Source organism: Podarcis filfolensis (assembly GCF_964270895.1).
Source record: "Podarcis filfolensis genome assembly, chromosome: 2".
NCBI classification, from domain to species: domain Eukaryota; kingdom Metazoa; phylum Chordata; class Lepidosauria; order Squamata; family Lacertidae; genus Podarcis; species Podarcis filfolensis.
The window spans coordinates 16,831,376-16,844,114 of NC_139605.1; the positions used below are offsets into that span (position 1 = coordinate 16,831,376).

At 44.3% G+C, this 12,739-nt stretch overlaps 1 long non-coding RNA gene across 2 annotated transcripts in view; it reads left to right on the forward strand.

Annotated features, from left to right (window-relative positions):
- Positions 1-12,739, forward strand: part of LOC310757341 — a 75,263-nt gene that overhangs the window by 2,481 nt on the left and 60,043 nt on the right. Inside the window, exons 3-4 of one of the 2 annotated variants that reach the window (XR_014545074.1) lie at positions 1,331-5,743; positions 7,692-7,802. This is a non-coding gene — a long non-coding RNA (uncharacterized lncRNA). The remainder of the gene's footprint in view (positions 1-1,330; positions 5,744-7,691; positions 7,803-12,739) is intronic. The other variant, XR_014545073.1, reaches the window with a different exon arrangement.

Consider the following 12,739-nt stretch of genomic DNA (forward strand, 5'->3'; position numbering starts at 1 on the left):
TTGAAAATGACAGCGTCCTTGCCAGGACCAATGTCTCTTGGAGGAAAGAGCAGCAGGGTGCCACAAAAGTTCTGCAGGGCTTCTGTCTTCCATGCCCCTGAAGCAGCTAGCAGACTGACAGACATTTTAAAATGGTAAGAGAAAAATTACAAAAAAGAAGAAATACTGCAGCCATGGTCTCATCTCCCCTCAGACTGCTGTGGGAATGCTAGCCTTGAAATGGCTCAAATTCCTGCACCCTCAGTTTGCCAAGGTTGAAAAAGGTGCCAAACTGTGAAGTCCATCACCTTTCATAATCGGGCATGACAAAAATGCTGCTGAGGCATTCCAGCCTGAAAGCAGAAGGCCACGGAGTGTGGTGGGGATGGGAGCATGTGCCACGGGTGAGATAAATGGGCAGATAACTCCGTCTAAGTAACTGTGGGGGCAGCAAAACTAGAAGATTTGCCTCATTGTATCCTTGAATGCCAGCTCTGTTCTTATATCAAAGCACATCACACATAGGGGGCCTTACGTGTTGTTGTTGTTGGTGGTGTTTAGTCGTTTAGTCGTGTCTGACTCTTCGTGACCCCATGGACCAGAACACGCCAGGCACTTCTGTCTTCCACTGCCTCCCGCAGTTTAGTCAAACTCATGCTGGTAGCTTCGAGAACACTGTCCAACCATCTCGTCCTCTGTCGTCCCCTTCTCCTTGTGCCCTCCATCTTTCCCAACATCAGGGTCTTTTCCAGGGAGTCTTCACTTCTCATGAGGTGGCCAAAGTATTGGAGCCTCAGCTTCAGGATCTGTCCTTCCAGTGAGCACTCAGGACTGATTTCCTTCAGAATGGAGAGGTTTGATCTTCTTGCAGTCCATGGGACTCTCAAGAGTCTCCTCCAGCACCATAATTCAAAAGCATAGGGGGCCTTACTTAAGAAGATGAAATACTGCAGATAGGATGAAAATGAGGCTTCCTTTTTTTTTATTACAAGGAACAAACTGATACGTCATTTGGAAGGCAGCCTCTTTTGCAGTCTGAGGAAAAAGATGTTTGCAACCTATTTTAAACAATTGCAGCAGAAATTATGAGATTTAAGGATATGTATTTATTTTGACATGCATCGTTCACATGTTGCAACTTTTATTTTAATGCTGACATTGTAGTAGCTTTTGCAGAATAAATCTGAGATTCTGTTTTAGGTATACCTTTAAAAAAATGGAGTTGAAATGAATTTTATTTTCGCTTTAAATATGTTCTCTTCTGTTTTGATACGTTCTGTGGACAAAGTCCACAAAGTTCTCATCGTTCACTTGTTAATACTAACACAAATATTTCCCCTTTTCTCTCCAGCCGGCACGGATGAATTTATTCAAATGCAAAAATTCTGTGGCACTTTTCCATTAAAATACTTGTGTGGACAGGAATGGCATGAATATCGCAGAGAGAAAATGACATGCTGTTATTACGACTACTGTTCTGATGAATATCCTTAAGTTGTTTTAACCCATCAGCCTTTCCCTTCCCTCCTTCCCTCCTCAATTTGCTATTTTGTTTTGGAAGCTGCTTTGGGGGTGCATTTGAATGGAAATACGAAGCGTTGTAAGAATGCAATGATTCCAATCCAATCAATCTAACCGCCACCGTCTGCTCAAAAGCTGCTGCTTTTGAGTGAAGATCTCAGAAAGACACAATAAATATTAAGTGATTCTTTCTGTCCCTTCCCCATAGTGGAAGTCAGGTCTTCATGAACTGTAATCCAAATGACAGACAAAAGACTTCTGTTGCCATTTTGATGGCATGTACCATATTTTTCGCTCCAAAAGACGCACCTGACCGTAAGACGCACCTAGTTTTTAGAGGAGGAAAACAAGAAAAAAAATATTCTGAATGAAACAGTGGATGTATGGTTTTTGTGGTGCATGCTGTGGCCACAGACATGTGATCTGATGGTGAATTTGGGGACCCCAGGCAAGAATCCTGAGGAGCCATGTGGATCCGTGCTTTGTAACCACATTTTTGCACCACTGCAGCCCCAGGAAATAGTGGGTGCATGATTTTTTTGGTGCAGGCTGTAGCCATAGACATGCTATGTGATCTGATGATGAATTTGGGGTGACCCAATGCAAAAATCCCAAGGATCCATGGGCTTTTACCTCCCCCCTCCCAGGCAGCCTCCTTTATCTCTAGCATCCCTTATCTCCCTCCCTGATCTCTTGCAGATTAGCGGCTTTGTTTCAACACCCCCTTCCCTCTTGTTTGCTTAGTGTCTTTTCCTTAGCTGGAGCAGTTTTTTGCTCCTCCTTTTCTTCTAATTTCTCTCCTCATTGTTTTAGTCTTCCTGTCTCCCCCCTTTGCAAGTTTGCTGTCTTTACCTCCCCCCTCCCAGGCAGCCTCCTTTATCTCTAGGGTCCCTTATCTCCCTCACGATCGCTTGCTCATCAGCTCCTTCAACACCCACTTCCCTCTTTCAAAAAAAAAAAAGAGCATGATCTGCTTTTTGCCCCTGGGCAATTCGGCGCCAGGGACCACACATTCACTCCATAAGACGCACAGACATTTCCCCTTACTTTTTAGGAAGAAAAAAGTGTGTCTTATGGAGCAAAAAATATGGTACTGTAATCTCTTGAGGGGCTTTGGGTGGAAGGGCAAATCCGCAGGCTCTACTACCAATACTCCACCCAAATGACCCTCCACAAATAGGAGGACGGCTGTGCCTTGTGGGGAGACTTCTGAAGGCTCCCACACATGTTTTAGATCAATTATTTTCCAGAGTCCTGAATGCAGAGGGAGCCCCCATGATCACAGGAGAGCCTCCGCTTCACAGTGCACAGTTCCCATCATAAGAACACCTGGTTATCCCTAGCTGTGAATGAAATGCTCCTTCAGTTCTCAGCTGTGCTCCTCTGTGCTCTAGAGAGGAGGACCATTCACTTCTGTCCACTCATTTATGCATTCCTTCATTCTCTGGAAGTTTTCAAAATATGCCCCACCCCCACCTTCAAATGCACAATTGTCTTAGAGATTAGGGTGGGGTGGGATGTTCCTTGGTGAGTTCATAGTTGCCGGCTAAGCATTGCTTTACACAGCCCACATTTACCAGCCCCACACCTGACAATGAGGCCTAAAATGCCTAATTATGACCAGAGACTTGAGGACTCCTTGCTTGAACTGGGCAAATTACAGTAGATGTTGTTGGAAATATGAGTCTGTGGTAGGGATGGTGGCAAAGTTCATTAAAAGGAAATGAGAGTGAGCTTAGATTGCATTATGTTGCATTCTCGGGAGTTGAATGTCATATGACTGCTCATTTTTTAGGTTGTGTTACCAATTTTAAAAAAATTATTTTCAGGCCGATATTCCCATTGCTGTTCTCGATCTTATAAATTGACTATCTCTCTTTTATATTGTTCTCTCTTTTCTTAATATTTATATCAAAGTTTAAAAGTTAAGTGGCAATCTATATTCTGTTTGATTCCCTTGTAATGATTGTATCTTGATTTTTCCTTGAAAACTCTGTCCCTGAAAGTTGCAATAAATAGTTAAGTAATGGATTTTAGTCTCAGGTCAAATTCGTTCCCTGATCATATTTGCTCACTGCCCTCTCACACATTGGGGGAATTTGACAGCCTTGCTTCCACACACAATGGGGAGCAGGGCTGATTTGAGCATCTGAAAGAAGCAGGTTGAGTGGAAAAAAACAAACAAAACTCACTTGTGCTAGCTCTGCCCCAACATTGCTTTCACAGCTTGAGCATTTCATCTGTTGAGCAAAAGGACTGAAGGGGGAATCTTTGCACATTCAACTGAATGTACAGTGGTATCTCGGGTTACGTACTTAATTCATTCCGGAGGTCCGTTCTTAACCTGAAACTGTTCTTAACCTGAAGCACCACTTTAGCTCATGGGGCCTCCTGCTGCTACCGCGCCGCCGGAGCATGATTTCTGTTCTCATCCTGAAGCAAAGTTCTTAATCCGAGGTACTATTTCTGGGTTAGCGGAGTCTGTAACCTGAAGTGTCTGTAACCTGAAGTGTATGTAACCCAAGGTACCACTGTACTTAGAGCTATGTTTACCAACCCTTTCCCCCATGTAGCGCTAGCGATGGAGGAGAAGCTCGAATCAATTTGCATTTAAAGCCAAATCTATTGAATTTTTTTACTTTCTTTTTAAAAAACATATTTTATATTGGTTTTACAAATAAACACAAACGAGTAAAAGCATATCTCTATGAGATTCTCCGAATCTCGAGACTTCCCCCCATCCCCTTCATGGAGTCTTATTTTGAATATCTACAACTGCATATTCATCCATACTCCAATTTTTATATCAAACCATATTGTCCATGGTGGGGGTTTTTTCCCACTTCAAGTGAGTCAAAATCCTGCTCTTGTTTCCATCTGCTTACAGTGGTCTTCTAAGTAACTTATCAGTTTTTCCCCATTCTTTTATAGTTTTTATCCTCTTGGTTTCTGAGTTTTACAGTCAGCTTTGCCATCTTGGCATAGTCCATCAGCTTTGTTTGCCATTCTTCTCTGGTAGGGACCTTGTCTTCTTTCCATTTCTGGGCTAGTAACATCCGGGCGACTGTTGTTCCATACATAAAGAGTCTTCTGCTCCTTTGGTATGTCGGTACCTGATTTTTTTACTCTCTGAAACAATTTGAGAACCAAAACACAGATATCCTTCAAAAATTTACATTCATCTGAATTTTGCAGTGCAGTCATCAAATATTCACAAAAATGCATGTACTAGTGGAAACTGCATTAAAGTGAATTTATTAGTGAAAAGGACATACAAAAAGCATTATATGCCTGCAGAAAGGTGTACACTATGGAGGAATATCTGTCCTGGTCATAGAGGCATAGCCTGCAATCCAATATTCTTGCTTACTTCCAAAGAACTCAGCGGAATCTATTGCCAAAGAAATGTATACAGGATGGCTGCAGAACTATTGCTGTCTTTGTTTCCTTGGATGTCTTGTTAGTTGAAAGCAACAGGCCTTTCTTTTGATAATAATCCTTCCCTGTTCAGATAGCACCAGAGGGCCACCGGAATATGGGACATTCTGTGCAGCATTCAGCTGATCTTTTAGGCCATTTGGATTTGTCTAAATAGTCAGTACATCGTGTGCCAAAGAACCCAAGGAACTTCTGCCCACACCTGTGTTGCTCTTCGGAGCCATCCCAGCACATTGGCAGAGGTGTCCTCTACCTTTCAAGATCCCCCGGGATGAAGCGAAAAGTCAACAAGGTTCCTCCCAGCCTTATACAATGGATGCATTGCTAATTGCCAGGAACACACATCAGATAGTATCAGGTGGTCTGGGACATTCTGTGCAGCATCGACCTCACCCCTCAGCCAACTGAATTTGTCTTAACAATCAGCATGTTGTGCATCAAATATCCAAAGGCAACCACTGCCCTTCATTCCTGCTGCTAGAGCAACACTCTAGCATGTTGCCAGAGGCTTATTGTACCTTCCAAGCCAACCAGAGTGAGGCTAGAAGCCAATAAGGTGCTTCCAACCTTATTTAAGGGATGTCTTGGACCCAGCTCCTCATATGAGCAACACATTGCTGACGAGAGGTTGAGCGCCTTCTGTTTATCAACACTGAAAGCCAGCAGTCTGTCAACCTTCAGAGCAGCTTCTTCATACAAAAAGGATTTCCAATGGGGAAGAGCTTCTTTCTGGATAACCGGGGCCTACATGTGGCTCAGGTCTGCCTGCTTGCGTTCTGTATTCTGCTTTGCCTCAAGTCCGGAGGTAAGTATTATCCCTTCCGTCCCTAGAAGAGGGAAAAGAAAAAGAAGCCACTGGTAAACAGATGTTATTTCTACTCTTCTCTTCCTAAAATGGAGAAATCCTCAACTTTTCTTTTGAACTATGTCATGTATTAGCCAGTTTTGGAGGTGGTGGTGGGGTGAAGAGGGAACTTTTTAAATAGAAAGGCTCACAGTGCAAACACACAAACAAGGAAGATGGTTGTTGTTGTGTTGGTAAGTACCGAGAAAGCATAGTACCAGCACTCAGCACTCAGTTGGGGCAAGGACTGAGGATGCAAAATGATCTAGCACAAAACATCTCACCATCTTCTAGCAAGAGGGTGCCTGTAAGGAGTGGATGCTGCCAAAGCTAGCAGAGATAACGCTCCAGGCACACAGCCATTTCTGTTCTGAAGATTTATTGCGAAAAGTTTAAAGCAGTTACAAGAGTTTCAAAAAGCACGTCCATGCCTAGCTCAGTCAGATGACTCGACTGGCGATCTCTTACTCCTCCTCCCCCAACAGGCCCATCTCCTCAGTGCACGCCTCCTACTTCCTCTGTTCTGTGAGTAGCTAGTTCCGGGCACTGGCTCCCCCTCCCTATTTCCTCCTCTGAGTCGGATGAGAGACTGCTGATGAGCTCTTTAGGCTCTCTGTAATTGCCTCTCCCCCCCCCCCCTCAGCTCTTTGGCGGCTTCCAATTCCCTGACAGTGTCGGGCACAGGACCATGGCACAAATCTGCATACAATTTCCATATCCTAATCTATGCACATAGATGGAAATTTAGTCTGACTTTCAAAGAGAAAACCCACTTTCTCTTTTTTTCTGGGGTACAACAACAACAACAACAACAACAAGAATAATTCTGACAGGAAGGGATGCGGGTGGCGCTCTGGGTTAAGCCACAGAGCCTAGGGCTTGCCAATCAGAAGGTTGGTGGTTCGAATCCCCGCAATGGGGTGAGCTCCCGTTGCTCTGCCCCAGCTCCTGCCAACCTAGCAGTTCAAAAGCACGAAGTGCAAGTAGATAAAAAGGTACTGCTCCGATGGGAAGGTAAACGGCATTTCCGTGCGCTGCTCTGGTTTGCCAGCAGCGGCTTAGTCATGCTGGCCACATGACCCGGAAGCTGTACGCCGGCTCCCTTGGCCAATAAAGCGAGGTGAGCACCGCAACCCCAGAGTTGTCCACGACTGGACCTAACAGCCAGGGGTCCCTTTACCTTAACCTTAATTCTGACAGCAAAGGGTGCAAACAACATTCTGTAGGCCAGATATTTTCAACCTTTTTGAGTCTACAGCTCCCTTAACCAACTACAGGAGCCCAGTTTTGTCACCCCTTGCCTGCAGAGCTGGCAGCCTCTCACCCTTTTTGGAACACCCTCCCTTGTGAAGGGCTCCCTCAGCCTCCTCTCCCCTTCCCTCTCCTTGGGAGTCCTCCAGGCAGCTGCTGCTACTGTCCTTGGTCTCTGAGCTGCCCCCTCCTGCCCCAAAGAGAGGTGCTTCCCAGAGGCACCATTCATCTGTAGAGCTTATAGTCAGGGCTGCTGCAATAAACAGCCGTGGAAGCTGTTTGGGAGGCAGAGACATGAGAGCACATCAGAGGAGGGAGGGAAGGAGAGAGGCACAGAGGCCAGTGTTGCCCGTGGTACCCCTGACCATCATTCAAGGCACCCCAGGGTGCCACGGCACACTGGTTGAAAGCTACTGCTGTAGGCATTAGCAGAATGTGTATCAATTGGTCCCTCCACAAATGAAGAGGGCAGTGACTGGGGCCTCACTGGCAGTGTGCTTTGCAGCACAGACAACTGCCCATTAGGGAAGAAAATAAGGGCAGTCGTAGGAGGGCTCAGGGCCTGTGGCTCCATAGCGAAGCCCTTGATCTGATTTTGAAGCCCTTGATCTGATTTTGCGGAGACTTGCAATAATGCAAAACTTCCTCTCTTTTGCAGTAGATGCCGTACAATGCAACAAATGCAGTTCAGGTGCCCCAAATGCACCTTGCAAGCCAAGTGGTCTGGTATGTGAAGGATCATTCTGCACATTGATGAAAGTATATGATGGTAAGCAGTCTTCATACCCTCCAACATTTCTCCAATGAAAATAGAGATGTCCTATATAACAACAACAACAGCAACATTTTTATTTTTTATACCGCACCCATCTGACTGGGTTGCCTCAGCCACTCTGGGCGGCTTCCAATATATAAAAACATCACAAAACATTAAAAAACTTAATTATACAGGGCTACTTTGAGATGTCTTCTAAAGGTTGCATAGTTACTTATCTCCTTGGTTCAGGGTCCGAATAACTTCTTACCCTCCAACATTTCTCCGATGAAAATAGGGACATCCTAAGAAAAAGTGGGACATTCCAGGATCAAATCAGAAACTGGGGTGGCGTCTGTAAATCTGGGATTGTCCCTGGAAAATAGGGACACTTAGAGGGTCTGAGTCTTTCCTGTCTATGTTCCTCTTTTGTGTATGGCCGAAGCTAGGATGATCTGATGTTGGGATGGACACAGGGCCCCTCTCCTTTCAGTAGTCATAAGAACACAAGAGGAGCCCTGCTGGATCAGGCGTAAGGATTCTGTTTCCACAGTGGCCACACACAGAGAGAAATATCAAGGGCAAAAAGTATAAGAACAATGGAGTGCAAGGTGTTCTCAGGTGCAAAACTGTTTTACATATAAATGCAAACAGAGGTGTATATTGGGGAGGGAGAAAGGCCCCAATAGTCACCTTGTATCTGTATCTGACTTGATAATAATAATAATAATAATAATAATAATAATAGTAATAATATTTATTTATACATTGCCCATCTGGCTGGGTTGCCCTAGCCACTGCGGCTTCCAACACATATAAAAACATAATAAAACATCAAACATTAATAGTAACAATCCAATATAAAAAGTCACAACTTAAACAATTTACAGTATATCAAGCAAACATTTAACAATCCATCAGAACCTAATAGTAAACAGTAAAATTAAACATCAGCAAATAGTAATTAAACAGTTTGTACTTACCAGCGTGGTGTAGTGTTTAACAGTGGTGGACTCGTAATCTGGTGAACCGAGTTTGCTTCCCCGCTCCTCCACATGCAGCTGCTGGGTGACCTTGGGCTAGTCACACTTCTCTGAAGTCTCTCAGCCCCACTCACCTCACAGAGTGTTTGTTGTGGGGGAGGAAGGGAAAGGAGAATGTTAGCCGCTTTGAGACTCCTGAAGGGGAGTGAAAAAGCGGGATATCAACCCAAACTCTTCTTCTTCTTCAACCAATCTATAATCCATAAAGATAACAGCAAATCACAATGCATAAAATATCACAAAACATACAAAACCATGTAGAAGGATCAACTCGAAAAACAAAGACACACAACTATTTTTTAAAAATCCCATAACTCCTCTCTTCCCAGCTGCTGCTGCTGTTCTCAAAGTCATGGTCTGGGAAAGGCTAGTGGGGCAAGGCAGGTGGAGACACAATTGCCTTATGAAGAACAGGAAGTCTCTCTCCCCTCACCTTTCCTAACTCTCCCCTCACTGTTTCTATCTTGCTCTGTGTACTCTCCACTTCAGTCTGTGCTCCAGGTTTTGGGCCTCAATGTATAAAACAAAGCCTAGTTTTCCATATTCCCAATATAGGGAAATGTAAACAGTGGCGGACCTTCAGGTCTCAAATTTCTTTTTTTTTTTTTAAATGATATTTATTCAAAATTTCATCAATACATAAACAAAAACAGGAAAAACAGAAAAATACAGCAAAAAATAGAGCAAAAAGAAAAAACCAAAAAAGAAAAAAGAAAAATACAAATCTCAGATTACAACTTTTCATTTGCTTATTTCTTGAACCTCCTCACACCTCCCTTTTTGTATTCTAGTTTAATTCGTTATTCCAGCAAATTCGTCCCATGTTTCTCAATTTTAATTTAAATGATTAATCTTCACAATCTATCTTATTTATTAATTCAACATAACCTTTCCATCTTTTAATATAATCTGTTATTCAATTTACCTTAATCTCTTTAACCTTATCTTATCTTAAAAATCTTAAAATTTCAAAGTTTACATCATATTCATTCATATCTCCTTAAATCATTTCTGCTAAAGCCAATTTAGTTCCTTTCCAGCATATTCCCTGATATTTCATTATTCCAAAATTAACAAAAGAATTTCCCTTGATATATCTGATTTTTATGCAACGTCCCTTCTTCCTGGTTTCGGGTCATGTCAGTCCTTTCTGTCCATTACATCCAGTCCATCAATCTGGTGTTCTTATGTCCGAGGCCCTTAAGTCTCTTCTTGGCCCCCTCTGCACATTTTCTTGTCCTTGTTTGTGCTTGCGCACTTCTTTGTCTATTGTTGGTTTCTTGGGGAGTGGGTCTCTGGAGGGTTCCATCCGGTAATAATTTCCATTTTCCTTCGTCAGACTGGCCCCTTCCCCCCAGTCCCACTCCCCGTCGTCATCTTTGTAATCCAAAAAGTATTTATCCAAAAGATAGTTGTTCACCTGATTCATAGTCCCACTAGAGTTAAGAGCTTCCTTGACTTCAAACACTTCCCAGCACTCTCCAAGTTCAATCTTCCAACGCAGTGGCTTTTGTTCCTGCGGGACTTTGGATCTCTCCATTTGTGTTGTTTGAGGAGTAATCACTGCCTCTTCCTTCTTCATCTGCCCTTGGACTTGCCTTGTCAAACCAGATTCTTGAATTGGTCGCTGTATAACTTCTTTATCCTTATTCCCTGTTAAATCATATTCACTGGCCACAGCACTCATCAAGTCCAATTTTTCATGCATCAAATTCATTTTCTCATGCAGCTGCTCCAGCAAAGCATTTGTCATGCCAAGGGCAGACACCAAACCTTCCTTCCAACACATTTCTGTTCAAGGTCAAACGGCTGGTCCCACGATCCAAATCTTGCAGCTGTAGAGTCCAAGTAAGCTGCAACAACAAACTGACAGGCTCCCTCTAGGGGACACAATTTCTATTTGTATCCATTTTAAAATGTATCCAACAAAGGAGATTACTTTCGATTTCAAATCCTTTCGATTTTCAAATACTTTGTAACTTTAAAATACAGAAATGCAGAAGGAAGCGTTGATATTAATTTGTTTCTCTTCTTTTTTTAAAAACTATCTGTCAAAGCACTCCACTTTCAATCAATGGACGTCTCAAACAATTTCTGTCCTGACACCCCGTCCCCAGGTTTGGGACGATGGAAACTTAAATTCCTTTACTCTCCTCCTGCAGGATTAAACAGTCAAATCCCCCCCCTTTTCTCCTGCTTCCAAGGGGGTTTTATTGGTTGTGGATGCAGGAAATTTCCAACTTTAAAGCAGTTTTTCAGGCTATTAGGTTGCAAGGTCTTTGCTTCAGTCTATATACAAAAAGCGGAAGGCGGACTTCCTGTTTAAACCTTCCCGCTTGTGCCTAATTCATAAATTTAGCAAATTTCTTGATCCAATTCTCCGTTTTTACTCATGGGTACTTGATTTAGAGTCCAAATGTCATCAGGAAAAAGTCAGCGCTCTCCGGCGATGGCTATGCGGCTTCCCTCCATGGAAATAGCGATCGGTTCACAGCACCGCGCTGCTCACCCCACTTCACTCCAGAGCCCCGAAAGGGGGTTTCCTCGTGAGTAGGAGAGGCGCTCTTGGTGCTCTGCCGAACCCCACGTTCCCAGGCTTCTCCGCCTGGGATTTCTAGCGGGCCCCCGCCTTCGCCGCAGCGGGAAGACCCAATTTCCACAGAGCCCGTTCCTCCGATCGGAGGAACTCCGCCATTCGTCATTGGCGCTAACCCAGAAGTCCCAGGTCTCAAATTTCAGCCCTGCCCTGTGCGGTGTCAAAATTCGGTGCCCCCTTGCCTCTTCCCTTCCATTCTACATCATAGATATGGCCAGGGTTGCCATATTTTGAAGAGCAGAAAAGAGGACATTATGACTACTCTCAATTTAAATATCCCTTCTATATGTAGGCTATAGAAGCTGTGATATATTGCTTGGGGGAGGGGGTGGTTCAGGAGAAGAGAAAAGGAAAACAAAACTTCAATCACCAGTTATGTGTATGTCTCATCCAGAAAGTATAGCCAGGGACATTTTGGCAAATTAACACCCCCCCCCTGCGACATAAACTTTACGTCTGAAAAAGAGAATGTGTCCTTAAAAAAATAGACACATGGCAACTATACCCCTTGTAGCACCCCCGAGGCAATACGCCCAGAGCAACCGAACCAATCGTGTACCTCTAAATCCCCCTCTGATGTAAACATGACACTGTCCCTTTTGATGTAGTGGTGTAGTGGTTAAGAGCGGTAGACTCGTAATCTGGGGAACCGGGTTCGCGTCTCCGCTCCTCCACATGCAGCTGCTGGGTGACCTTGGGCCAGTCACACTTCTCTGAAGTCTCTCAGCCCCACTCACCTCACAGAGTGTTTGTTGTGGGGGAGGAAGGGAAAGGAGAATGGTAGCCGCTTTGAGACTCCTTAAAGGGAGTGAAAGGCGGGATATCAAATCCAAACTCTTCTTCTTCTTCTTCTTCTTCTTCTTCTTCTTCTTCTTCTTCTTCTTCAGCTATGTGGTCTTGTGGGCTAAAGCACTGAGCCTCTTGGGCTTGCTGATCAGAACCTCGGCGGTTCGACTCCCCGTGACGGGGTGATCTCCCATTGCTTGGTCCCTGCTCCTGCCAACCTAGCAATTTGAAAGCACGTCAAAGTGCAAGTAGATAAATAGGTACCGCTCCAGTGGGAAGGTAAACAGAGTTTCTATGCGCTGCTCCGGTTCGCCAGAAGCGGCTTAGTCATGCTGGCCACATGACCCGGAAGCTGTACACCGGCTCCCTTGGCCAATAAAGTGAGATGAGCGCGGCTACCTCAGAGTCGTTCGTGACTGGACTTAACTGTCAGGGGTCCGTTACCTTTTTTTTAAGGTCCAAGAGAAAAGCCAAGATAGACTGGGTCTCCCCGCTTGAAAGCTCCACAGGTTGGCAGGGTGTCACAC